The 27,482-nt window shown below is 43.5% G+C and overlaps 1 pseudogene; it reads left to right on the forward strand.

Moving 5' to 3' along the window:
• Window positions 1–27,103, forward strand: part of LOC102848968 — a 115,284-nt pseudogene extending 88,181 nt beyond the window's left edge.
• The last annotated feature ends 379 nt before the right edge of the window (window positions 27,104–27,482 follow it).

Consider the following 27,482-nt stretch of genomic DNA (forward strand, 5'->3'; position numbering starts at 1 on the left):
GGTGCAACAATGAATGAATGGAATCCCAAAATCTCTGTAGATGTTCATTGAAATGAAAAATAAACAACCTAAATTAAAAAAAGATCCTTGGCAGCAGGTTTGTCCAGTACAATGTGCCATTTGATTTTTCTTTTTAAATAAATTTTTTTCTTTTATACTGGTTTATTTAAAAAAAAAAAGATGAGACAATGTCCTCCTATGTTATTTACTGCATCTGCGAAACCGCTGCTGTGCCTACCAGTACTTCATCAGTTCCAACTCACCAGCACTAATTGCAACATTAGCACAAGCCACTATTGATGGGCATTTCAGAGTTTTCTACCTTCTCTCACCCCCTGCATCATCTTTCTGTTATTTGCAGTCCCTTTAACTTGTATCAGTCTCCACCAGTATCTGATTATTTTCACATCAACAGTTGAAACAGCTACATCAGCACATCTCACTACTGATGGGCAATTAGGTGCTTGTTACCTTCCCACCTGATACCATTGGACAGTCTAGCAGGGAACAGATCTGGGTCCCCATCTAAGTCTCCCTGTTGTTATTATGCAATTGACTTTTTATAAAATATTTCTATTCTTTTGTGTGTACCCTCAAATCTGATCTGACAGTATAGTAGGAGATTGCCCCTTTCTCTGGATGAGTATTTAGTGCATTTGAACTGCACACTTCTGGGATTGCAGTGCAGCTTCTTGCCACTAGGCCATCAGATCTCCCCCACAACTGACATTTTCTATAACCACAGTTTCACTGGTGTCTGTGCTGTAATCACAGGCAGTCTGAATTCACCACCTGTGGTTTAGAAACACATCAGACAATGTCCTCCTATGTTATTTACAGCCTTTGCCATCCTGCTCTAGCACCTACCAGTACTTGGTTAGTTACATCTAAAGAGGACTTAACCACAACATTAGCACATCCCAGTATTGATGGGCATTTTGGCCTTTTCTACCTTTCCACATGATGCCAGTAGCTAATCCAGCAAGGGGTAGATCAAAGTTCAACTTCTCTCATCCTCCCTTTCACTGTGTAACACATTACTCTATGCCTCGGAGACTAAGCCTCTCTAGTGGGTTCATTCGCATCCTTACCCAAAATAAGAAGTGGCCTACCAGAACATGTGAGTTTGGCCTTACTTGGGAAAAGGGTCTGTGTACAAATGACTCAGTTTAGGGTGTAGAGATTACATCATCTTCAATGCAATGAGCAGGATACTTATAAAATCAGGAGAGGACACACACAAAGCAAAGGCCTCGAGAAGAGTAGGTAGAGACTGGAGTTTGTGGAGCCACAATTCAGTAACATCTAAGGACTCCAGAATATGGAAGATTCAGGAAGGACACTCCCCTGCAATTGTCAGTGAGAGTGATTTACACCCTCTTATTTAAAAGTACTGGTCTCCAGTACAGACTGAACCCCTTTCTGAGCTTAAAAAACGGATTGGTTTATTTACTTAAAATTGTGATTAAAAATATGTAAAGGATTTAGGGTCAGAGCATCATTGAGATGTGTTCTTTGTGTCCTTATGGGTGAGGAACCCTAAGCACGTGAGGCATCAAAGAACTTTGAAATGGGTGGAACCTACCATCCAACAATTTGGAATCCAAGTAGCCCGGGTGGGGGTTGGGGAAGAAGCTTGTAGACCGAGAGGGATGCTTCAAATTTGTCCAAAGATAAGCTGGAAACCCTTTTCTTGGCAGTGGAAAATGACAAAAGTCAGTAAGCTTGATGTAGAAACATCCATCAACAACCGAAAAGGCAATCTTACTTCTTTTTGTAAGTTGAGCATCATCATGCTAAACTGGACAGATAAGGGACTAAGGAACATATGGAGATCACCAACTTGTCTGATGAAAACATTGCAGATTAAGTGGAGATTAGTGTGTGCCTCGCAAAAGCTGAGCCTTACACAAATCTCGTGGCCTTAATGAAGAAGAAGTGAAACTTCTAAGTGAAGCAGTGGGAATTTACATCAGCAACCTCAAAACAGAGTTCACCCAGGACATTATCCTTCCTACAATGAATGGAGAACAGTGCAGATTAAGTGGAGATTAGTGTGTGCCTTGCCAAAGGTGAGCCTTACACAAATCTCGTGGCCTTAATGAACGAAGAAGAGGTGAAACTTCTAAGTGAAGCAGTGGGAATTTACATCAGCAACCTCAAAACAGAGTTCACCCAGGACATTATCTTTCCTACAATGAATGGAGAATCAATAGGCCCTATCAGGTAATTAGCACTGAAAGCTAAAGGGTGGAAGGCTATTAAGTCTGCTGCTATGCAAACCCAGGTCACCCTGTTGGTGTCAAAATCCCCCCACCTGTAAAATTTCTCTTAAAGTATCCTTCCTGGTGTCACTGTAGGAGTTCTATAGTGTTTACTACACAGGAACTGGTCCAGGCCTTTACCCATGAGCCTGCAATGTCAGAAACAGACAAAGGTGGGAAGTTTCACCTGGTTGATGGCAATGTCACTAGGGAGTTAACTACAACCAAGTGTTAAGTTTAAATCTTGGCCAGAAGGGTACTATGCCACCATCACCTTGACCTTGACTGACAACGTAAAGACGGAGCTGCACATGGAAGCAAGTGGCATACTGGTTCCTGAGGGGGAGAGGACGTAGCAGGGCTGGCAATGGTACCACTTTGAGGACATCAAACAGATCTATGGCTTATGGTACATGCTTACTTTAGAGTCTGCAGCCTGGAAGCTGCACGCAGCCTGCTGAACACTTCAGTCCAGCCCTCTGCTGACTGGGGCTTATGACTGACAGGACTGAACCATCCCAGCCACTAACTTGGAGCCAGAGCCCCGCCCCTCCACATATACCTTGGGTTTGTGCATGTTTTTCGCTGAAGTGCATCAGACGGCAACTTCTTTTATGTGTACAAGCACAAAATAATTTTAAAAATACATATAACATTCACATCTTTAACACATTCTATCTGAGTTGCACACAACTCGATGGCACGTAACAAGAATAACCACCTGTAAATCACATTATGCAAACACTACCAGTGTCTGTTGCCAAATTTACAAACCTGCAATTTGTAAAGCAAAACATAACACTGTCAGTGTCTACGAAGTGTATTAGAAAGAAGTACAGCTAGGTTTCACTTTGGAGCTTACTGGTCTTTGGTCTTTTACTAACGATATTTCCAGGGTTGTAACCATTATAAAAAAAAAAAAAAGAAAGAAAGAAGTACAGCTGGACTGTATCAGTAATGTTGATTAGCTCAATTCCACCAAAACTTGGGAACCCTGCTCCGCACTCAGAGCCTACTTAGAGCCAACAAGGAGTGACAGGATTCAGACTTGTATTTTTATTCTTGCATAGTGTGAATCGAACTGTCAGCCCTGTACATCAGTGTGATTGGTTGCTGTATTTAACTGTTAAGAAAAAGGGAGCTCTGGTGGCCGAGTGGGCAGAGCTGTGCAGGTACCTAAAGGCGGTACCTAGTTGGCAGTCTGAATCCCAGCAGCTCGGCCTGACAACAACTGTTATTCACAGTCTCTGAAAACCAAATGGAGGGTCATCTGTGACTTGGTTCCAACTTAACAGCAATGAGCTTGAGTTACTGGCTGCGGTAGTGGCCGAGTGGGAAGAGCTGTGCAGGTACCTAAAGGCAGTACCTGGTTGGCAGTCTGAATCCCAGAAGCTCAGCCTGACAACAACTCTGTTATTCAGTCTCTGAAAACCAACTGGAGGGTCACCTGTGACTTGGTTCCAACTCAACAGCAATGAGTTTTTCACCAGAAGGTCGTAAAAACTTATCTAAGGGGAGCTCTGGTGGCCTAGTGGCAAGAAGCTGCACTGCGATCCCAGAGGCGCACGGTTCAAATCCACCAGATGCTCTGCTGGAAAAAGGAGGGACAATCTCCTCATGTACCAGTGAGATCCGATTTGACGGTACACACACACACACACACACAAATAAAATAATAATAAAAAACCTTATCTAAAAATGCAGCCAAATAAAGATCTCACAATCTCTTCTGTAATGATTACAATCAAGAAAACCTTGTGGATATTTCCTAATATAAAAGAAAGGTACCACTGATACCAAAGCTAGGCAAAGGCATCACTAAAAAAAATTTATAGATTATTAACCCTCATGGATATATAGATATAAAAATTCTTAACAAAATCCTAGCCCAAACAATATTATATAAAAAATCTTTCATGATCTAGTGAAATTCATAGTAGGTAAGCAAGGATGATTCAGTATTTTAAAAAAATAATCAGTGTAGTCCCACCGCATAAATAAAACAAAGGGAAATAGTCGTACAGATGCATAAAAGGCATTGGACAAAGTCAACACCCTTTCTGATAAAATGCTCAACAAAACAGCAAAAGGAGCATTTCTCAATATAAAGGTCTACATAATAAACCAATGACCAACATCCTGCTCAGTGAATAGAGACTGAAGGCATTCCCCTTGTGACCTGGAACTAGACAAGGATACCCTTTATCACCACTCCTATTAAATAATGTATTAGAAGTCCTTGTTGTTCTTGTTATGTGCTGTTGAGTTGCCTGCAACTCATAGTGACCCTATGTACAACAGTATTGAACCCTTCTCTATCCTGAGCCTGTCTGTCTCTGACACACTTACCCCCATTAACCAAGTTACTGAGTCAATCCAGCTTATGTGGGGTCTTCCTCTCCTGTGCTGTCCCTCCACTCTTCCAAGCATGATGTCTTCCTCCAAGAACTGGTCCTCATCCCAGCCACATGCCCAAAGAAATAAAGACGGAGCTTCAAAATCCTTGCTTCCAAGGAGAAGCTTGGTTTCTCCCCTTCAGGACAGACTTATTTGTTCCCTTGGTGGTCCCTGGTATGCTCAAAAGTCTCCTCCAGCACAACGCAAAGGCATCAATTCTTCATCTATCATCCTTAGTCACTGACCAGCTCTCTGATGCTTAGGCAAGTAACTGCAAAGACCATGGCTTAGATCAGGCACACACTAGTCTCGGACACTGATTCTGTTCAGCACTCTGAAGATTTTCCCCAAAGCAATTCATCTTTGGATTTCCTAACTGCTGGTTCCAAGAGTGTTGACAGAACCAAGCAAGCTGAAATTATTAATCTCAGTATCTTCTCCATCTTTCACAATGCTGCCAATTGGCCCAGTGGTAAGAATGTTTTCTTGATGTTTCAATCTGTACTGAAGACTGCAGTCCTTGACCTTCTGCAGCAAACTCAAGTCCTCATTTTCAGCAAGGCTATGTAATCTGCATAGTGCAGATTGTTCAGTCTTCCTGATGGCATATTCCTCCTCATAAAGTTCATCCTCCTGAATGATTTGTTCTACATATAGATTGAAAAGATAGCAAGATAGGATGCATCCCAGATATACACCTTTCCTGATTTTGAACCATGTAGTGTTTCCTTTATTTGTAGTTCTGACGACTGCTTCCTGGTCCAAGTTTAGGATTTTTTGAGTACCACCAAGTGTTCTGGGAATCCCATTCTTTTCAGAGTCAACCACAGTTTGTTGTTATCCACACAGTCCTTTGCATAATCAAGGAAACACAGACAATAACTCCTCTGGTACTGCTTTCAGCTAAGATCCATCTAACATGGGTTTTAATGTCCCTAATGCCATGGTCCCTTCTAAATCCCACTTGCATATCTGGCAGTTCTCTGTCAATGTACCATTCTGACCATTTTTAGATAATCTTGAGCAGCATCTTGCTTGTGTGTGACATTAGTGATAGTGCTCAATAACTTCCACACTCTTCTGGATCCCCTTTTTTTGGCACAGGAATAAATATGGATCTCTTCCATTCAGTTGGCCAGGTAGCTCTCCTCCAAATTTCTTGAGATTGTCATCTTCAGATTTATTCTAAGTCCTAGTCAGAGGGGGAACAGGTTAAGAAAAGGAAATCAAAGCATCCAAATTAGCAAAGAGAATGTAAAACTTATCTCTGTTTGCAGCTGATAAGGTCCTATATTAATAAAAATTCCAGAGATTCACCAAGAAAATTTTTGAATCTAATTAAACTTTTTAGCCAAGTGGCAGGTACAACAAGATCAACATACAAAAGTCAGTCAGATTCCTCTACAATTACAAAGAGAACTATGAAAAAGAAATAAGGAAAGTAATACAATTTAGAGCAGCTGCCTGAAAGATTAAACATTTAGAAATAAATCTAACCAGAGATACAAAACACCTGTACAAAGAAAATCCCTACAAAAAACTGACATAAGAAAAATGTAGCATGATGGACATTAATTAAAACGAAGGTTTATTTTAGGTTTTTATGGTGTTTCAGCTGTCTTTGAATAAACTTCAGAACACTTCTGATACTAATATTGTTCAATACTTTATTCTGTTGTATCACCCCCCCCCCTTTTTTTTAATGGGCAGGGGAATCTCTTCCAGTAGGTTTTCCTGGTAGCTGTCTTCCAAAGTTCTTGGTGTATACTAATAAGCACGTCTAGGGCAGCATCTGAATTTTGCCGAAATACCTCTGTATTTCAGTGGTGGATTAATTTAATCAGTTGTAATTAGTGTCACGTGTATGAATGATTGTATTAAAGACCAATATAAACTGTAAATTTTCACAGTAAATCCTATAGAGTATAGTTTGACTCTAACATAGAGTTCCCCATACATGAGTCAGAGTCACCTCCAAGGCAAAGTCAATCAACTGATTGAGGTTCCTCATAAAAGACCACCTTCCGTCTGCGCCAGTTTTGATAGGGAGCTTTGGTGCTTGGGCCCAGCTAGAGCTTTACACTGGTTCATTCAGGTTCTACCTCTGGCTGATAACTTCCATTTCTAGCCCAAATATATTGTATCAAAACCTATGTCTTAAACAGAATCCTCAGGTAATTCTTATATATAGTACAGTAGAATCACCTAGGGACAGTGTTAAAATGTAGATCCTCATTTAGTACATCTGAGGTGGAAAGGCAAATTATCAATGGGAAATGGGGTCCAACCAGGATGAACTTGTATGAACAACCTGGTTGGTGGCTACCAGGTACTTAGGAGTACTGAATTTTTATTGGTCGAATTCTGCCTTGGTCACCCTATGCCTACCGTCAAAGGGAGGCATGGATTCTCTGGGTCCCAGAAGCAGTACCATCAGTGTCAACATTCAAAATGGGAGATCTCCAGCCTACTGAATCCCAAATGGGAAATGCAACTTACTGAATACTGCATATAGCAGGTGATTCTTCCTCAAATCCTGATGCACTGTAACTGTTCTTGAGGTAATCTTAGAGCTCAGGTGGGATATATTAAAAGATTGTATTTTGTCTCTAGTGGGCTTATTATGTTCAACTTCAAATTACATTTGTATATGAGTTGGCCTCTGACCTTATTTTGAAAGAGTGTATTGAGCTTCTTCATTAACTCTTTCCACAGATGTAGTACATGTGATTGCAGTGTATTCCATCTGTCAAGGTTATGCTGTTAAAAAAATATCTGCAATGATTAAGTCACTGGTCTTGTAAAATTCTATCATGTGATCTATGGTAATTTCTATACCGGGGCTTTCTTTTCCACGTACTAACTGATCTTCTTTATTCCTAACATTTGCTTTCTAATCATAGTCATTATCAATGCATCTTGACTGCAGCATGTTTAATTTATGATTACAAAAGTTGGTGAGAATCTTTTGATCTCTTCTTTGGTTTTAGTGATTGGTGTATAAACGGGAATAACAGTTCTATTAATTGGTTGTCCTTGTAAGCGTGTGAATATTATTCTATCACTGACTACTGTAGTACTATTATTTTACTACAGGACAGATCTTAAAAATTTTTTTAACAATAAACACACCACCGTTTCTTTTAATGTCATTCTCATCTAACCCATTTGATTACCTGATTCATTATGGCTAATACCATTTCAGCTCACTAATGCCAAAGATATCAATCTTTATGCATTCAATTTCAGCTTTCACAATTTTACAATTTTCTAATTCTTCTAGATATGTAAATTGTACATTTCTATTATTAATTGGTATTTGCCATGATTTCATCGAGTCCTTGTACCAATAAATGAAGGCCCAGGTTATTCTGTCCATGTCATTAAAGTGGACTCTGAGAAGCTCTGAAGTGGAGCTCATAGTCCATCGGGAGTTGTGCTATAAAGCAAAAGGTAGCCCCACTCTGGAGGTTAGGACCCACCAACAGCTCTGCAGAAAAAAGATAGGCAGTCTCCTCCCTTGCAATTTACAGCCTCCAGAAACCCTCCAGGGAATTAGCTGAGTCTCGACTCAACAGCAATGAGAGCCGCTTTGAGGTAGTAGCACTTGCCCCTTTGTGATCTGAATGTCTTACAACCTGAGGAGCTCATTTTCTGACACAATGTCAGACAATATTCTGCTATTTCTAAGGTTTCCACTGACCAGTTTTTAAATACCATTATGGAAAAGCACATCTGCATTTTATAAGTTACTCATCTCCATCTACGAGTATATCTGATACATGGTAATCTGGATACACCATGGATTGCCAAAAGAACAAACAAGTTAATCATGGAAGAATATGGCTGAGGTGTTCCTTAGAGAAAGCAGATAATCCTCTTTCCCCTCGGAGCTTTCAAGTGGGTTCCAACCAACGAACCAAGCGTGAGTCCATAAAGAGCTCTGGAGCAGGAGTCACAATAGATCAGTTCCACTTGGCAAGAGGGCTGGCCAAATCCACTGTGGGGGTGGATGACACTTCTCTGACCACTCTTTTTGGCCGGTGTAGCCAGATGAAGCCAGTGGTACTGGCTACCTAGATTTATCAATATTTGGTGACAGCAGCAAGCACTTGGCAAGTGGCTAGACTCAAGATTCAGCTTCCTCCTCCAAGCTCCTTCCTTTGGTCTCAGAAAACACTTCTGAGTCCTCAACAGGCTATTTCCCTGGTTTTATAAAAACTCCTATTTTTTTTTTTATTTTGTCCCCATCTGGGGGAACAGACTCCTACTTACTGTGCCATCTCAGCACACAGCACTGTACTCAAGTGTTCTCAGTCTAAATGTCCTCATCTTAATGGCTAAAGCTTAGATTTAACTTTCCGTCCACTCTTACATGTTTTTTCCTCTTTGTTAAAGCACAATAAGGAAACAAAACAAATCTATGTGCCTTACTGTCCATTCAGGCAATGTGTGGCAAACCCGTGTCTTGAGGTTGGACCTCACTTCTGCCCAGCTGCTGTCCACATGCACGGGCTGCCTAAAAGACACCTAGTCTTGGGTGATAAGAGACCCAGGCCCAAGGCCTCAGTCCCCCGGGGCTCCTGTGACTCAGCAGGGCTGGGCTCCAGATTTTTCCTGATATTGTCTTATGAGGCACCTGGGGAAAGCATGTGCCTAGGAAAGGTATGTGCCTGAGGCACCTGGGCCCCAGCTTGGGCGTCCTCGACCCCCCTGACCCACATTGTTTTCTCCCTGGACAGGTTCTCACAGGCAAGCCGGCCTTCCCTGAAGCTGTCTTGGTAGAGAAGATATGACAGACAGGGGGGACCTGGCTGAGTGGTCACCTGAGGCATCCCTACCAGGAGATGCCCGGCATCTGCCTGGCGGGAACTGGGCTAGACACTCACCAAGGCATCAGCAGGTGGTCTTTCCTGGTGCAGCACAGCAGACCACTCCCTGCAAAGCAGCCCCCAGGCCTGTTCACCCGGAGTCCACCCCCAACCCTTTCCCCCACAGGTGTTCACACAATATCCAAATCACCTAATATTTCACAGAATGGATGACAGACATTATGTGACCCGTCCCTGTCTGTCATAAAATCTGACATTTCATCAATCTAAGTGTACAAGTCAGTGATAGTGCATTCACAAAGCTATAGCACTATCATCACTAGTTATTTCTAATACATTATCACCCTAAACATAAACTCTCATTCTATTCCCCCTTCTCCAAGACCTTGATAACCACTAATCTAATTTCTATCTCTACACATTCACTTGTTCGAGATATTTCCTGTGAGTAGGATAATATTACCTTTGTCCTTTTGTGTCTGCCTTCTTTCAAGGTTGTACTATATTATCAAGACTTCGTATCTCTTTATAGGTAAGAATCCACTGTGTGAATACGCCCCATTTTGTTTATCCCATTTTATACCATGTATTAGATTACAGTACTTCAATGATCACTGATGTACATGTATTTGTTTTGTCTTTTTTTAAAAAAAAAATCTTCCTTTCTCCTTCTATAAGAGTCCTGGGTAGAATGAATGGTTAGTGAACTGTTAAACTGTAAGGTTGCAGGTTCAAACAAAGAACCTCAAAAGAAAGGAAGGCTTGGTCATCTCCTTGTGGAAAAAATCAGTATCCAAAGTCTTTTGGAAGCAAATTCTACTCTGACATGCATGGGATCGCTGGAGTTGGATTGATTCAATTGCTACAGGTACTGGCTGGTTTTTCTTTCTATATGAGTGAGAAAGTGTGTGCATACGCACGCTTTATTTCCTTACAAAAACAAAACCATTGCCTTTGAGTCAGTCTCAACTCATAAGGACCCTGTGGGCTAACAGGACTGCCCCAGAGGGTTTCCAAGGATGTGTGTACTTATGGAGCAGACTGTCACACATCCTCCCATGGAGCAGCTGGTGAATTCAAAGCGTAGTCAAATACTTTAACCACTGCATTACCATGGCTCCTCTCTATCTTTGCAGTGGTTGGTTTTGCTCCATTCTGTGCCAATGCCTGCTAGGGCTTATTTGGAGTGGCTTCAGGGGCAGGTCTACAAAAATAGTGCCTTTGACTACCACAGTGTGCCTCTCTCAAAACGTCTGGCATTTTCTTTTAGATAATTAAACTATAATATTAGTTTAACAATACATGCCAAACTTGTTAATCTTTTACTTAATACACTGTGTCACTAAATGAAAATTACAACTGCACTTGCCTTACTTTCAGTGATGAAACAGGTCTAAAATGTCCTTAAAAACGGGTTTTTTTCCCGTTACTTTTTGTTCTTCACTTAGCAAAGCCAGATGACATGGCTGACTCTGACCCAACCAAAACCATGGGGACCCGGCAGGACAGACTAGAACAGCACCATGGAGATTCCAAGCTCTGGCTAATCTAAGTGATGATGTTTTCAATTGGACTACCAACCCAAAGGCATGAAGTTCCAATCTACCAGCTGAGCTGAGGGTGGGGGGAAAAGATGGGTAATCTCTCGTGCAATTAACTGCCTCTGAAAACCCAATGGAGGGTCAGCTACGAGTCAGATTTTACTTGATGGTAGACAACAACAACAATATGTATGTGAAAGGTAGACAATGAATAAGGAAGATTTAAGAATTGATGTCTTTGGATTGGGGTACTGGCAAAGAATACTGAATGTACCATGGGAGTGCCAAAAGAACACACAAACATGTACCAGAATAAATGCTGCCATAGTGTCCCTTAGAAGGAGGATGGTGAGACCTTGCTTCACAAGCTTCAAGTTTGAGGAGGAGCCAGGCCAGTCCTTAGAAAAGGACACCATGCTTGGAAAAGTAGATGGTCAGAGAAGGAAACGACTTTGACAATGGACTTAAGTACTTTCTAGATTATGAGAATGGCACAAGAATTAAAGAGGTTTTGCTGTGGCACAAATAGTTTCTAAGAATTGCTATCATCTGAAGGGCAGTCAGCAATCTAGGATGCATTCTCCTGTTTGCCTCGGGATGGCAGCAAAAGCATATAAAACAGATACAACTCAACTTGCCATTGAACTGGAATGGTCTCTAGGTTGTTTTGTTGGGTTTCCGAGGCTGTGGATTGCACAAGAGGAGATTGGTCATCTTTCTCCCATGGAGGAACTAGTGGATTTGAACTGCCAGAGGTCCAGCCTCTGGGTTAGCAGCCTGGTTCCTTACTACCTACACCACCTAAGCTGGTATGTAACATGATATGATAGATAACAAATTTCAAAGTAGTTGTCTGAGATTTTTCATCCTTGAAGAGAGATTAGATCATAATAAATTATGGATAACTTTGGGAAGAATGAAAACTTCAGAACAGTTAATTATGCTTATGAGGAATCTAGACCCGGCAAACTCTAATGGCACAGTGTGCAAGGAGTTATGCTGCCAATCCAAATGTATTTGAGAAGGACATCATGCTTGGAAATGTGGAGGGTCAGTGCAAGCGAGGAAGGCCCACAACAAGATGGATTGACTGTAACAGTGGGCTCAAGTGTGTTGGAGATGGTGAGGATGGCACAGGATAGACAGGGTGTGCTGTTCTAGGGTCGTTAAGAATTGCAGCCAACTTGACAACAAAACAACCACCAGCAGCAAGGATATTAAACATTAAAGGACACTTGGCCCAGGGAATGGAATTTTCAGTAGCTTCATGTGCATGTGAAAGTTGGTTAAGAAAGATGGAACGAGTAAGAAAAACGGAAGACTGACACTTTTTAATTGTGTTAGCAAAGTGTATTGAATACACCATGTACTGCCAGAACAACAAATCTGTCTTGGAAGAAGCAAGGATGGTGAGGCTTTGTCTCAAAAACTTTGAGCAATGTGTCAGGCCCAGTGGTTAAGTTATGCTGCAGTCTCAAAGGCCTGAAGTTCAAATCCACCAGTTGCTTCATGGGAGAATAATGGGCAAATTCCTTCCGTGTTGATTTATTGCCTCTAAAACTCTCTAGAAGGTCAGCTATGGGTTGGTTCCAACTCAATAGCACACAACACGAACAACATGCTTTGAAAAGTAGAGTGTCAAAGGAAGATAGCAAGACCCTCTAGAAGATGAATTGACAGTAAGGGAACCATGTCTGTAGTCCTTAGGAAGATGAACTGACAAGTGACTCTTAACACTGAGCTGAAGCACAGCAGATCCTGTGAGGAATCTGCAGGATCAGGCAAGGTTTCACTCAGTCACAGGCGGCCTGAGGACAGCCAACAAACAGCAATGGCACTGGACAAATTCTGGTCTAGGAGCTCTCCAGGCACATTGGTTAACATCCACCATTTGCTCTGTAGGAGGAAACCCCCCTCCCAAGTTTTGTTTGTGTGTGTACTGTTGTCGTTACTGAACTGATTCCAGGTTATAGCAAGCTTCTAAGTAACATCATCAATGCTGCCCGGCCCTGTGCTGTCCTCACAGGGGCTGCTGTGTTTGGGTCCGCTGTCGACCACGCTTTCTTAGTCCATCTTCTTAAGGGTTATCCTCTTTCTTTAGCTGACCTCAACTTTATCAAGTGTGCTGTCCTTCTCCAGGAAGTGGCCCTGCTTGGTTACATGCCCAAAGTGTGAGAAGAAGTCTCTCCATCCCTGTTTTAAATTAAAAAGCATTCTTCTGGTGCTTTATGGCATATTCCCTATTAGTCACCAACATCATTCAAATGTATCAGTAATTCTTCAATTTTCCTTATTAACTGTCCAGGTTTTTCTCTTTCAGTGTATCTCTCTCTCTCACACACACACACATACACACACACGAGGTGATTGAGACTACCATGGGGTGAATCTGGTGCACTTTACTTTTCAAAATGCTACCTTTGCTCTTTGGCACTTTAAAGAGGTCTTCTGCAACATATCTGCTCAAATGTTGTATGTCATTTGGATACATCACACATTGCCCTATTAACTAAAAGGTACCAGTTCCTAGCCACCATATACTATGAGAGAGACAAACGGGCAGTTTCCTCCTCTAAAGGTTTAGCGCCTCAGATACACAATGGAGAGTCATTGTGAGTCACACTCCTTCCCAAGAAAGGTGATTCAACAGAAAGTGGAAATTATCAAAAAGTACCATTAGTATCACATGCAAGCAAATTATTGAAGATCATCCAAAAATAGCACAATACCTTGATATGGAGCCTCCAGAAGTTTAAGTAGGGTTTAGAAAAAGCTGTCGTTCCAGGATATCATTGTTGATGTAGGATGGATCTTACCTGAAAGCAGAAAATACCAGAAGAGTATCTATTAGCGTTAATGTCACTTAAGATTCCTTTATTTCCCTCCACTTTTTTTCTTAGTAAAATAAAAACTGAACTTACCAATTATAAAAACAGTGTGCTAGGGAGCTCCGGTGGCCTAGTGGCAAGAAGCTGCCCTGTAATCCCAGAGGTGTGCAGTTCAAATCCACCAGATGATTACACAGAGAAGGAGGGGCAATCCCTTCCTGTACCAGTCAGATCCAATTTGATAGTACACAGCACACACACAGACAAAAGAATGAAAATTTTTAAAAAATGTCAATTTGCAGAATAGCCACACAGAGAGTCAGGTAAGGGAAATGGGACTCTGAACTCTTCCTTGCTGGACTGTCCAGCTGGAGGAGGGGCAATCTCCTCCTGTACCAGTCAGATCCGATTTGACGGTACATACAAAAATAGTAAACTAAAAAAAGTGCTTTACCTGCCAATTTACATTTTGAAAAATGAAGTTCTTTGCAAACACATATTGAAGTTCTATAAAAGCCCACCTAGTATCATCATCCCACTCAACTATTAAGTGTTTTATTGACTATGCAAAGGCATTTAACTGTGTGGATCATAGCAAACTATGGCTAACGCTAAGAAGAACAGGAATCCCGAAACACTTAATTGTGCTCACATGAAATCCATACCTAGACCAAGAAGCTGTAGATGGAGCAAGGGAACAGTACATGGCTTAAAAACAGAAAGGCTGTACACCAGGAATGTATCCTTTCTCCATACCTATTCAGTCTGTATACTGAGCAAGTAATTCTTTGAAGAATGTGGTGTCAGGACTGGAGGAAGACTCATCAATAATTTGTGTTATGCAGGTGACACAACCTTGCTCGCTAAAAGCAAGGAGGGCCTGAGGCACTTCCTGCAGAGGAATTAGTGCTTTGCCCACAGAAACCTTTAAGCATTGCAACTGAAGTTTGAGTTTGTACATTCATCCTTTCAGCTTGAGAAATGCCAAGAGTGTTCTTCCCTTTGTTTTTTCTATTATATTAATTTTAATGAACATTTACAGATATTTTTTTATTTCCATTCACTCACTGTTGCACTCTTCTCCCTGCCCAGCCCCCCCCCTTCACTCTTCTTTGGAAAGTAAAAGAAAAATTCATTCATTGGTATACAATCCCCCTACACACACACACACACACACACACACTGCCCCAGTATATACCACTATGCAACTAACTCCAGCTTTATACACATTTTGTTATAAAACTCTGCTTTGTCAAAACAAGTGTGAGATAGAATCTCACCCCAGTAACAGCAGAGAAGTTCAACAGAGCAGTAAACAAGAAGGGCTAGTAAGGAGTGTGGAGAAATTGGAACCCTTATTCACTGTTGGTGGGAGTGCAGAATGGTGCAACTACTATGGAAGGCAGTATGGTGCTTTCTCAAAAAGTTGGGAATAGAAATAACCATTTGACCCAGCAATTCCACTACTAGAAATTGCACTACTTACTAAAAAACACAGAACTGCCACCCAAACATAAATGCACACTGATGTTTATTGCTGTGCTGTTCACAATAGCAAAGAGATGAAAGCAACCCAAGTGCCCATCAACAAACAAATGGAAAGAAAAAATATGGTATATTCACACAATGGAATACTACACAGCACTGAAAAGCAAAGAACTAGTATACAAAATGGGTGACCCTGGAGGACATTATGCTAAGTGAAATATCTCAGTCACCAAAGGACAAATACTGCATAATGGCATTCTTATAAAACAGGACTGACATGGGTATTGGTGGGAAATAAAAGAGAACATAAATAATGAACACTGCATTGGAACAGATGAGAGAAAGAACTGTTTAAAAGGAATATATGATTAAGCATTATCTGCATGACAACAGTCCAGAGTAAGAGGTGCATAGCAAAGTGGACTAGGGGCAGGAAAACGGAGGAAATTTTGCAACAGTGAATGAATTTTTTAGAGAGAAAAAGCAAGCTGGAGGGTAGGGAGGAAAATGTGCAACAATGAATGAATGGAAATCCAAGTTGTCTGACATTTTCTGTTCAAGTCTCTCTTTTATCATTTCTGTATTTTGCGTTAGCTTCTCAAAAGCAAGACTTCTGACATCTATTTTGATCTTTTCTTTCTTTCCTGTCTTTCTGTTTTCTTCATGTTTGATGTAGTTAATGTCACCCCACAACTCACCATGACAGCTGGAGGCAAGATTAGAGTTGTGGATTATTTCCTTTTATTTGGATCCACAATCCACACCTATGGTAAAAATAAACAAGAAATCAAAAGATGTTTTGCAATGCAAAAACCTACTGTCAAGGACACCTCCAAAAAGCTTAACAGAATGTCAGTTTAAAGTCCAAGAGACACTTGGTCCAAAACCCATGCATGGTCTTTTCAATAGCTTCCTGTCCATCTCAAAGTTGGACAGTGAAATAAGGATGAATGAAGAAGAGTCAATGCCTTGAAGATCCCATGGACTGCCCAAAGAACAAATAAGTCTGTCTTGGAGGAAGTGCAACCAGGGTAAGGATGATAAAACTGTACCCACCAAACTTTAGGCATGTTGTCAGGAGGGGCCGGTCCTTGGAAAAGGACATCATACTGGGAAAGGCAGGTGGTAGCAAAAGAGCTTAAGACCTTTAACAAGATGAAATGACACTGTAACTCTAACAAAGGGCTCAAGCAAATCAGAGATGCTGAAGAAGGTGCAGGATAGGGCAAGGTTCAACTCTGTTTTCATGGGGTTGCTATGATTCATAGTTAACTGGACTACACATAAAAAACAGTATTAACGTCCTATTTATCATAGAACAGGTATGCCACAACTAAGAGTGATTCTCACAGACTCTCTCCACCTGAGAGAGAGCAAGGCAGAGAAGCAAGTAAAAGCTGAGACAGAAAAGAAAGTCTAAAACGAAACGGAGAAATTACAGACCATCTGGCTACCTTAACTTTAGCCATATGTTCTCAGAATTTAGCCATCAGGGCTTCATCTTAATTTCTTGATAGAACTTTTGTTGATATGTAACTTACCTATAGTTGTTAGATGTTAACTCAAACTCATTGCAACCCTACATAAAACAGATCTAAACCTAGTCCTGCTCCATTCTCACAATCTTAGCTCTGCTCAAGGCCACTGTTATCGGTATGGACTCCATCGTGATAGTCCTCCTCTCCTCTGACTTTGTCCCTCCTAATAACATGCCCAAAGTCTTACTATCTTTGCCTCTGAATAACACTCTAGCTGCATTTCTTCCAACATTGACTTGTTTGTTCTTCTGGCAGTCCAAAATTGTATACTGTAATACTCTTTTTTTGCCAACACCAAATTTAAAGACCTCAATTCTTCTTAGGTGGTACCTACAGTGCAGTGCTGAAAGCAAAACGATGACCTCAATGGATGCTCACCAAGTAAACTTGCCCAGGTAACCAACTAGAACCAAGGTAAGCACTTGTGATAGTCCCGTGTACCCTCCCATGATACCTTACATGCATTACTGGCTTTCTCCATCTTGGATCTTTCTCTGTGGTAGAGCTGAAGCAGCATCCATGATCTCCACCCACTAGGTGCCAGCAGTTTGTCCTGTCCCAGCTATGTCAACTGAAAGGGTATCCAGAGGTGGGCAAATGTCTCCTCGGGGACAGAGTCACTCTGGGAACTACTGATACATAACAAGGATTCTCAGGGTTGCTGATCTAGGATCAAATCAAGAAGGCAATTTGTATTCAGAAACAGTTCCACTGATGTTACATAAGGGACAAATACAAAAGGGGGGAAAAAACAAAGAAAGGGTCACATTAGTGTTACCAACTAAAACAGAACTCTGAATGACCCAAGCAAAAAAAACGCATATCCACAACAGTCGCGTCAACTCTGATTCACAACCACCCTATGTGACAGAGTGGAGCTGCCTTCTGTGGGATTTTTTTGCCTATCATCTGTACTGAAGCCAATCACCAGGCCTTTCTTCCAGGGCAATGCTGGTCCATTTGAATCACCAAACTTGATTAATAGTTGCGTGCAAAGCATTTGCGCTACCTGGGGACTTCTCAGTGACCTAGAGACTGCTTATTTCTAGGTTTGAGAAATCTTTTTTAAAAAAAAAAAAAAAGAGCCTGAGATTTCCCAGCTGCTCTGCCTGGCTCATGTAAGAGTCTGTTTTTCCAAATACACAAGGGACTAGACTCTAATCCTGAGCAGGCGAGAATCCAGCAAGGAGGAAGCATCTTGTAGAATGCTGGCTCACAGCACATACGTCTAACTCAAATTATGGTCTGCCTGGAATACATTTTAAATTGGCTCGTTAGCATTTTTTTTTTAAAAACCAACACATAACCCCTGGGTTGGGAAGGAAAAGAAATCAAAATGTAGAGTTGGGAGGGACGGCTGGAGAGGAAGGAAGTAGGTGGCTACAAAAGTTCTAAGTTTGGGTGAGAAACTGGTCTAAAATGGAAAAATTTTTTTTAAAAAACCACCCGCGTCTTCATAAACCATCCTCTCAGGTCAAAATTCAAAATGGCGCCGGCCCTAAGCACATCGGGGGTTGTAACGTCTTTTGCTCCGAGATAAGTCCCTCCCCCCGCATCCGGACTCCACCAGCAGAAAATACTACAGATTTGAACCCTGCTCACCCAGTTTATCCTCACAATAGATTCTTCAAGAACACCCTACATCTCTATTAGAAGGAGAAAAGGCATCCCAGACGTGACGCACGGGAATCCCACCTCCACCATGCCTTCCCAGGCTCCCATCTGCACGCAAAATCGCAACAGCTTCTCCGACGAGTCAAACAAGTGTCTAAAGCGAACGCTACAAAGCCGTCAATTCAGAAACCAACAAAAAGACATGAACTAAGACATCCACAAATCACCTCATGCCTTCGCCATTTCGATGCGGAAGGCTTCCAAGGAGGGGTCTTTGCAATTCCCCTCCTTTGATGTCTCCCGCACCACATCCAGCAGACAGGAACCAAAAAGGATTTGCTTACCTGAGAAGCACCCTCAATAGAAGCCTGAGTCCAGCATTTAAAGGCGCCAGAGCCGTGTTTCTTAGGCAGGCTCCGAGCGCACAGTTCCACTCTCCTTCGCACAAGATGGCGCACTGCCCTCGTGCTCACTTTATATAGCAGGCGGGAGAGTATTCTCGCGCGATATTTCCTGTTCTCGTTTTCAGACGAGGCGATTGCCGCCTTCGCCGACTTCCTTTTACCAGAAGCTTCTGACTTACCGAAGCTGCAATTGTGTATCCTTTTTCAGCAGTCTGCTTTGCAGGAGGGGAGCAGGTGGGCAAGGTGATGTATCTAAACCATCCAACTCGGCTTGGTCGTCCGCTCTGCAAGTGGTGTGTTGCGTTACTCGAGAGCAGATGTTGGCAAGAAGAAATTTTGCATATTTGTAGCTCTTTAAGGGCTTGGGAGAGAGGACTTCCTAAGGGGGCTAAGAAGGAGAGAAGAAAAACACCAATATTTCTTCTACCCAGAGCCAAAGTGGATTTTTTTCTCGAGTTGTTTTTCCACCTGAAATCTTGGTGGGAGACTGTGCCGTTGCAAATGTTTCAGTGTTTATTGTTGGCACAACTTGCAGTTTGAATCTGGAGGGGATAAAGAAGGTATCGTTTGTTAAGTTCCCATTGAACCCTAAATGGTTTTGTGTGCACACTTGCTTTGGATCCCACCTTGGAAAGATAGATACCACCTCCTTACCCTCCAGAAATTTGTCTACTCCGTGACAATTAACAAACACAGGTGAGACCCATAAGCCAATCACCCAGTGGGGAGTCTGAGACCATTCACTCCGACCCGTCCAACTTGTTCTCATCCCAACTCAATCCTTGGGTTGGGTCTCAATTTACAGATGCCTGGGGCAAACATTCCACATTGCAGAAGGATGAATGGTGTCATAAACAGGATCTGGGTTTGTGCACATTTTAAGAAGACAAATGCAAACTAGACACCTAGTTTCCATGTACTAAGACAGAAGTGTGCAGAGGCAAGTTGATGGGAGTGGGGATGAAAGGTGTAGCACTCAGGGGCTCCAATTTGACTCTAATAGCATCCCATCTCTCCTTCCTTTCTCTTCTGTTAATGTGCAGATAAAGGCAGTTGCATCCCATGGTAGAATTCTCACCTTCCATGCGTAGTCACACCCACCTGCCAGTGGTAGGTTGTATCTTGCTGAACAGGTTTCACGGGAGTTTCTAGACCAAGACTGTGAAGAAAGGCTTGGATATCTGAAAACCAGCCTATGAAAACCCTATAGATCACAGTGATGGGTATGGCTCAGGACTGGCCACTGTTTCTTTCTATTATACTGAGCATGGAGTTGCCATGAGTGAGAGGCTGATTCAATAGCAGCCAATAACGGTGTTGTGTTGTTGATTGCCATCGAGTTGAGCACAACTCATAGCGACTCTATGAACAAAAAACTTAATGCCTTTCCTTAACTGTTGTCATTTCTCCAAGTTCATAGTTTCCAGAGGTATGTGGTTTAGGAAGTGATGCCACTCCTGCTTCCAAACTTGTTTTACAGCTGGGAGTTCCAGCAAACACTGTCCACATTGGGAAGCCCTTCTGGTATTTGATACCCCAATGGCACAAGGTTCAGCATCACAGCAAACCCAAGTTACTTCATGCTGCACTTTGACAAAAAGTGGTGTACAAAGTGGAAGAGTGTTCCTCCAGATATAACAGCACTAGTTGACTTAGCAGTGGTTGAGTGTCCTAAAGTCAAATATGACAGAGTAAGTTTTGCACAAAAGACCTGAACTCTATTCTAAGACAAACATCATTTCTGTACAGAACTCTATTCTATAACTACCATTATTTCTGTACATTTATAGAGTTTAGAGAGTTTGTAGAGTTTTCAGAGGCACCTAGTTTAGGAAGTGGGTGCTACTCCTGCTTCCCAGCATAAATCAATGTACATAATGGGTAACCACTATGGTATTTGACAAGACTATGGAACAGTGTGCGGTGTTACAGCAACACCAAGTTGTTCAGTTCAGCAAATAGACAAAAGATTGCTGCGTCATCCAAGGACTAGTCATTCGAAAATTAATAAATTTGCGGGGTTTTAAGGCAACGCCTTTGAGCTGACTTCCACCCTAGGCAAAGCTGCTCAAGGACTCCCGCTTCTAGGAACACTTGAAGAGCCTGTTGGGGTAACTGAATGGTTATTTGCTAAATCCATGGAATAAAGCTTGGAATGTGGGGCATTATCTTATCTTGGGTGTCCTAGACAAAGAGCCTGCAGGTCTGGGAAGTGAGGGGCATCATAAAATAAATTCCAACTCTTAGTGACCTCATGTGGGAAGACTAGAACTTCCCCACAGGGGTATTCTTGGATGTAATCTTAATAGGTGAAGGTCTTTCTCCCACAGAGCTGCAGGATGGTTTTAAACTGCCAACCTTTGAGTTATCAACTGACCTTGATTCTACACAAAGCTCCAGAGAAAGAATCACATCAGAGTCAGTCGCACCTGGCAAGAGGACTGGACAAAATTTATATTGGGGGTGAGTGCCACCTCTCAGACCTCTCCTGTTGTTGACATGAGTAATCCTTGAGGAAGGGCACAGCCTGGTCAGTTGATACCAGTTTCACTGGCTACCCAGGTCTACCACTATTCTGTGATACCAACAGTGGCAATACTCAGGATTCTCCTTCCTCCGCCAAGGTCCTTCCTTTGGTCTCAGAAAGCATTGGCTAGTCCCCTAAAAACTCCTATTGTTTTTCTGTTTTGTCCCCATCTGGGGGAACAGACTCCTACTTACTGTGCCATCTCAGCACAGCACTGTACACAGTGTTCTCAGTCTAAATGGGTAGACCAGCTCTTTCCTCATCTTAATGGCCAAAGCTTAGTTTTGACTTTCCCTCCACTCTTACACTTTTCGTTCTCTCTTTTTAAGCACATTATAGTAAAAGAAAATTTATATACAAATCTATGTGCCTTACTGTCCATTCAGGCAATGTGTGGCAAACCCGTGTCTTGAGGTTGGACCTCACTTCTGCCCAGCTGCTGTCCACATGCACGGGCTGCCTAAAAGACACCTAGTCTTGGGTGATAAGAGACCCAGGCCCAAGGCCTCAGTCCCCCGGGGCTCCTGTGACTCAGCAGGGCTGGGCTCCAGATTTTTCCTGATATTGTCTTATGAGGCACCTGGGGAAAGCATGTGCCTAGGAAAGGTATGTGCCTGAGGCACCTGGGCCCCAGCTTGGGCGTCCTCGACCCCCCTGACCCACATTGTTTTCTCCCTGGACAGGTTCTCACAGGCAAGCCGGCCTTCCCTGAAGCTGTCTTGGTAGAGAAGATATGACAGACAGGGGGGACCTGGCTGAGTGGTCACCTGAGGCATCCCTACCAGGAGATGCCCGGCATCTGCCTGGCGGGAACTGGGCTAGACACTCACCAAGGCATCAGCAGGTGGTCTTTCCTGGTGCAGCACAGCAGACCACTCCCTGCAAAGCAGCCCCCAGGCCTGTTCACCCGGAGTCCACCCCCAACCCTTTCCCCCACAGGTGTTCACACAATATCCAAATCACCTAATATTTCACAGAATGGATGACAGACATTATGTGACCCGTCCCTGTCTGTCATAAAATCTGACATTTCATCAATCTAAGTGTACAAGTCGTGATAGTGCATTCACAAAGCTATAGCACTATCATCACTAGTTATTTCTAAAACGTTATCATCACCCTAAATAGAAATTCTTACCTTACTCTTCCTCCCCTAGTCCCTGGTAACCACTAATCTAATTTCTGCATGCATTTGCATGTTTGAGATTTTGGGAATCTTCTGTGTCTGCTTTCTTTCGAGGTCTATCCGTGTTGTTCCATATATCACAACTTCACATTTTTCTGTGACTGAGTATAGGCCACTGTGTCTGTATACCAAATTTTGTTTATCCATCCATCTATCTGCTAGTGGACTCAAGTTTCCCCTACCTTTTTATTATTGTGAGAACTGCTGCTGTGATAAATGTTGTACATGTATATCTTTGAGTAATTCTCACTGTTTGCCTTCCCCTTTTATGGAAGTCATAGGGCAGGGAAAATGGTTAAAGTGCTCATCTGCTAACTGAAAGATTTCAGATTCAAGTTCATCCAGAGGCACCTCAAAAGAAAGGTCTGGTCACCTATTCCTGAAAAGTCAGTCATTGCAAACCTTGGGGCCTGCTGTGACACACGGGATCACCATGAGTTGGATCAAGTTGATGGCAACAAGTGTTGGCTTCTTCCTCTCTCTCTGCATGTGTGCTCACATCTCTGTCTCCATACAAAGACAGATAAAACCACTGCCATAGTGTCAATTCCAACTTAGTGACTCTGTAGGAAAGTGTGGAACAACTCCATAGAGTTTCCAAGGCTGTATGTCTTTATGGATCAGATTGCCGTATCTTTCTCCCACAGAGCAGGTGGTGGGTTCAAACTGCTGCCCTTTCTGATAGCAGTCAGTTGTCTTGTTCACTGCATTTAATTTATCTCTGCAGTAGCTGGTTTACCCTTCAATATGGATTAAAGCTCAACATCAAGAAAGCAGATTCTCAGCGAGCTCTGGTGGCCTAGTGGCAAGAAGGTGCACTGCAATCCCAGAGGTGAGCAGTTCAAATCCACCAGATGCTTTGCTGGAGAAGGAGGATCAATCTCCTCCTGCACCAGTCAAATCTGATTTGATGGTACACACGCACACACACACACACACACACACACACACACTAATAATAATAATAATTAATAAAATTTAAAAAAAGAAAGAGATTCTCACCACTGGGTAGATTGGTAGCATCATGATAGACAGTAAAGAGATTGAGATTGTTAACAGCTTCAGTTTGCTTGTCTCCAGAGTCAACTCTCTTGGTACCAGCAGACATGAAATCAAGAGACGAATTTCACTGGGAAAGTCAGCTTTCAGGGACCTCTCCAGTGTACTGAAGAGCAACAGCGTTAGGCTGGAGACTAAGGTGCGCCTGATCTAGGCCATAGTCTTCACAATTGCATGCTGTGCATCAGAGAGTTGGAGAGTGATAGGGATGACACAAAGAGAATTGATGCCTTTGAGCTGTGGTGCTGGAGAAGAGTGTTGAATATTCCATGGACTAGTAGAACAAAGAGGTTTGTCCTGGAGAGGGTGAAGCCTGAATGCTCCTTGGAGTCAAGGATTCTGAAGCTTCATCTGACATACTTTGGACATGTTGCAAGGAGGGACTGGTCCTTGGAGAGGGACATCATGTTTGGGAGAGTAGAGGGACGGCACCAGAGAAGAAGACCCTGGATGAAATGGATTGATTTAGTGATTTGGGTGGTGGGAGAAAGTGTGTCAGAGACAGTGAGGTTGGCACAGGGTAGAACGGTGTTTAGAGCTCTTGTACGTAGGATATCTATGAGTCGCAATTGACTTGATGGCACATAACAATGACAATGCTCAAACCCCATTAGGGACAATTTTGAATGTTTCAGAGGCTTATCTATAAAAAACCATGCCTGTGGTGAGCGCTGAAATTGTGCCCCTGTCCAAACATACTGTCTTTTAGATATGTTTAGATATGACATATGTAGATATGTCAGGAGCCTCTCCAGCGTACTGAGCAGCAATGATGTCAGTCTAGAGACTAAGGTATGCCTGATCCAAGCCATGGTCTTTGAAATTGTTATGCATCAGAGAGCTGGACAATGACTAAGGATGACAGAAGAATTGATGCCTTTGACTTGTGGTGCTGGAGAAGAGTTTAAAACATAACATGGACTGCCAAGAAAACAAATAGGTCTGTCTTGGAGAGGGTGAAACCAAGTTTCTCCTTGGAGGCAAGGATTTTGACTCTCCATGTCACATACTTTGGTCACGTGGCCAGGAGGGACTGATCTTTGGAGAAGGACATCATGATCAGAAGGTGGAGGGAGGGCGCAGGAGAGGAAGACCATAGCTCAGATGGGTTGATACGATTACTAGGGCAATGGGTGTTGTAGGTGTGTTGGAGTCCGTGAGACTGGCTCAAGACAGCTACATAGGGTCAGGATGAGTTGTTGGTGACTTAACAACACATAACAATATTATAATCAGTTTAAAAATACAAGTAAAATTCATTAATCATTGACTTAATACATTATGGCACTCGATGAAAATGACAACTGCAAAACCCATTGCTGGCGAGATGGAATGAATCTATAGCTGCCCCTCCAATAGAGTTTTCTGAGGCTGTAAATTTTATGGGAAGAGATTGCCCGTCTTTCTCTCTCTGAGCTGCTGGTGGATTTGAATGGCCTACCTTTGGCAGTATAACTCCCTGTCTCGGGAGGCCACCAGAGATGCGCTGAAAAGAATTTGTCCAGCTTTATCTTTTTGCACACAGCAGAGTGAGGTCAAACAGTTGGCCTTGACTCATACAAAATGGCACTATAGGACAGACTTGACCTGCATCAGACAATTTCCATGGTGTGCCTGATCCAAGTAATGGTGGTTTCAGTTATGCATATGAAAGCTGGACAATGAATGAGGGAGACTGGAGAAGCAATCCCTGTGGATTGTGGTGTTGGTGAAGAATATAGAATGTACCATGAACTGCCAAAAAACCAAATAAATCTCTATGGGGGCTTCTTAGAGGCCAGGTTGGGAGAGACTTTGTCTCACATACTTTGGACATGTTATCAGGAGGGTCTAATCCTGGGAAGAAACGTCATGCGTGAAAAGATGGAAGATCCATGAAGATTACTCAACAAGATGGATTGGTACAGTACCTGGAACAATGGGTTTGAAAGCTATATGAGAGGTTGGGAGGATGTAGTAGTTCGGAGAGAGCTAAGTTTCAGTCTCTTGTACATGGGGTCACAGTGAGTTGGAGTGAATTCTATGCCACCTAACAATAACAATCTTTATGGCTGGAAACTGCCACATCTTTCTCCTGAGCAGCAGTCGGTGCCTTTGAACAGGAGACCTTTTCCATTAGTAGCCAAGTGCTCCAGTTGCCACACTATCAGATCCTCTTCCTGGACCTGTGGATGCTCCCAGTTTCAAAAGTATGACTTTTAATTTGTGGAATGGTCTCTCATCACTGGTGATGGATACCATGAAAGTGGATAGAAACTGCTCAGTGGCGCCCCCCTTCAACTGCACGTGCCATACCTGCCATTCTTAGACAGGCCTCTGCCTGTCCCTGTCTAACTAACAGGATTCCAGTGGTGGAATTTCTGGCATAAACATTGGGGTGGGGGTAGATACACTGGGAGCAAGGCAGCGTCTTTGGGGGTGGAGGAGGTGACAGAGGAAAGTTTACCTTGGTTATGTCATGGTTACCACAAGTCTCCTGGAAGTCTCTCTACCTTCATGTTAAGTTTATCCTTGAAAAACGTTTCCCAATACTAAAGTAGTAATCACCATTTTAGAAAAAAAAAAAATCCCACCAAAAAACAAAACTAAACCCACAAAATTTTTTTTAAAAAAGCCTGTAAATGGAGGGGAGAAGGAAAGCAAACTTCCTTTGAGCATGTTGGGCCATTTTTCTCGTAGTCTGCCCTATGTAAATGGCTTTGGTATGCTGGGTACGCTGTGGGAGTGCTTACTTGATATATGCTGGGTACGCTGTGGGAGTGCTTACTTGATATTTCGTGTCACCTAGTTTTCCCGAAGAACTTCCCTGACACTTGCCTGTATTTCCTGGCCTAAAGTCTTGCAGCTAGGGGGTCTGGAGCCACAAGTACCTGGAGAATTTGGAGCAGGCAGGGGCCAACGTTTGGGGGCTTCAGTTTTCTCGGCTCTGGGATGCACGTGGAAAGTCAATTACCATCACGGTTTAATATTTTAGGAATCGCTCTGGCTTTCCCTACCAGTGTCTGGGGGCTTTGCTCAAACACCCGGACCTACAGACTGGGAGATGCAAGAACTAAGGGAGAGTGGGGACCTTGGGCAGGCCTTTTGGGGTTCTCCTGGCAGGGCCGTGACTGGCCACCTGCCTGCCCGGTCCCCGCTGCCAGGTGTGCCCTCCCTGCCCCTCCAGGGAGAAGCCGCTTCAGTTCCTCCTTCAACCTCCGAGCCCCCCCCAATCCCCGGGATTTCTCCTCATTCCGGGAACCAGCCAGGGTAGTCGGGCGCCCCCCAGGCCCAGCCCCCGTCTTAGGTGGGTTGAGAGGAGACTTCTCATGCCATAGTGAGGGGTCTCCTCAACCTGAGCATTGTCTGGGTCCCAAGAATTTGCGCTGGGCCGGCTGCGAGGCAGCCCGGGTGGAGAGCCATCCTCCGAGTCCTCCTTCCTTTGAGCCGCGGCGCCCGCCCATCCTGGCCGCCGAGCGAGAGGCCTGCGGAGGTGGTGGGCTGGGGGGGAGAGGATCAAGGGGAGAAGGGGGGAGGTGGGCTGGCGGAGGAGGAACCCGCGAGGGAGGAGCTGGGGACGAAGGGGAAGGAGACGGAGAAGCGGGGAGAAGGGAGGAGCGGCTGCCGGCAGGGGCGGGGCCTCGGTGGACATGGGGCGTGACGGGGGCGTGACCCCCCGCCCTTGGCCCCGCCCCGCGCGCCGTGAAGGGAAGATGGCCGGGCGCGCCGCGGGCTCGGAGGGGTCGCCAGCTGTGGCAGCGGCGGCAGCAGCTCCGGGGCTGTGACTCGCTGGGCGACAGCGGCAGCGGCCCAGGCGGAGCGGCC

Source organism: Elephantulus edwardii, unplaced genomic scaffold (genome assembly GCF_000299155.1).
Source record: "Elephantulus edwardii isolate Elephantulus edwardi_28Jun2011 unplaced genomic scaffold, EleEdw1.0 scaffold00115, whole genome shotgun sequence".
Lineage (NCBI taxonomy): Eukaryota > Metazoa > Chordata > Mammalia > Macroscelidea > Macroscelididae > Elephantulus > Elephantulus edwardii.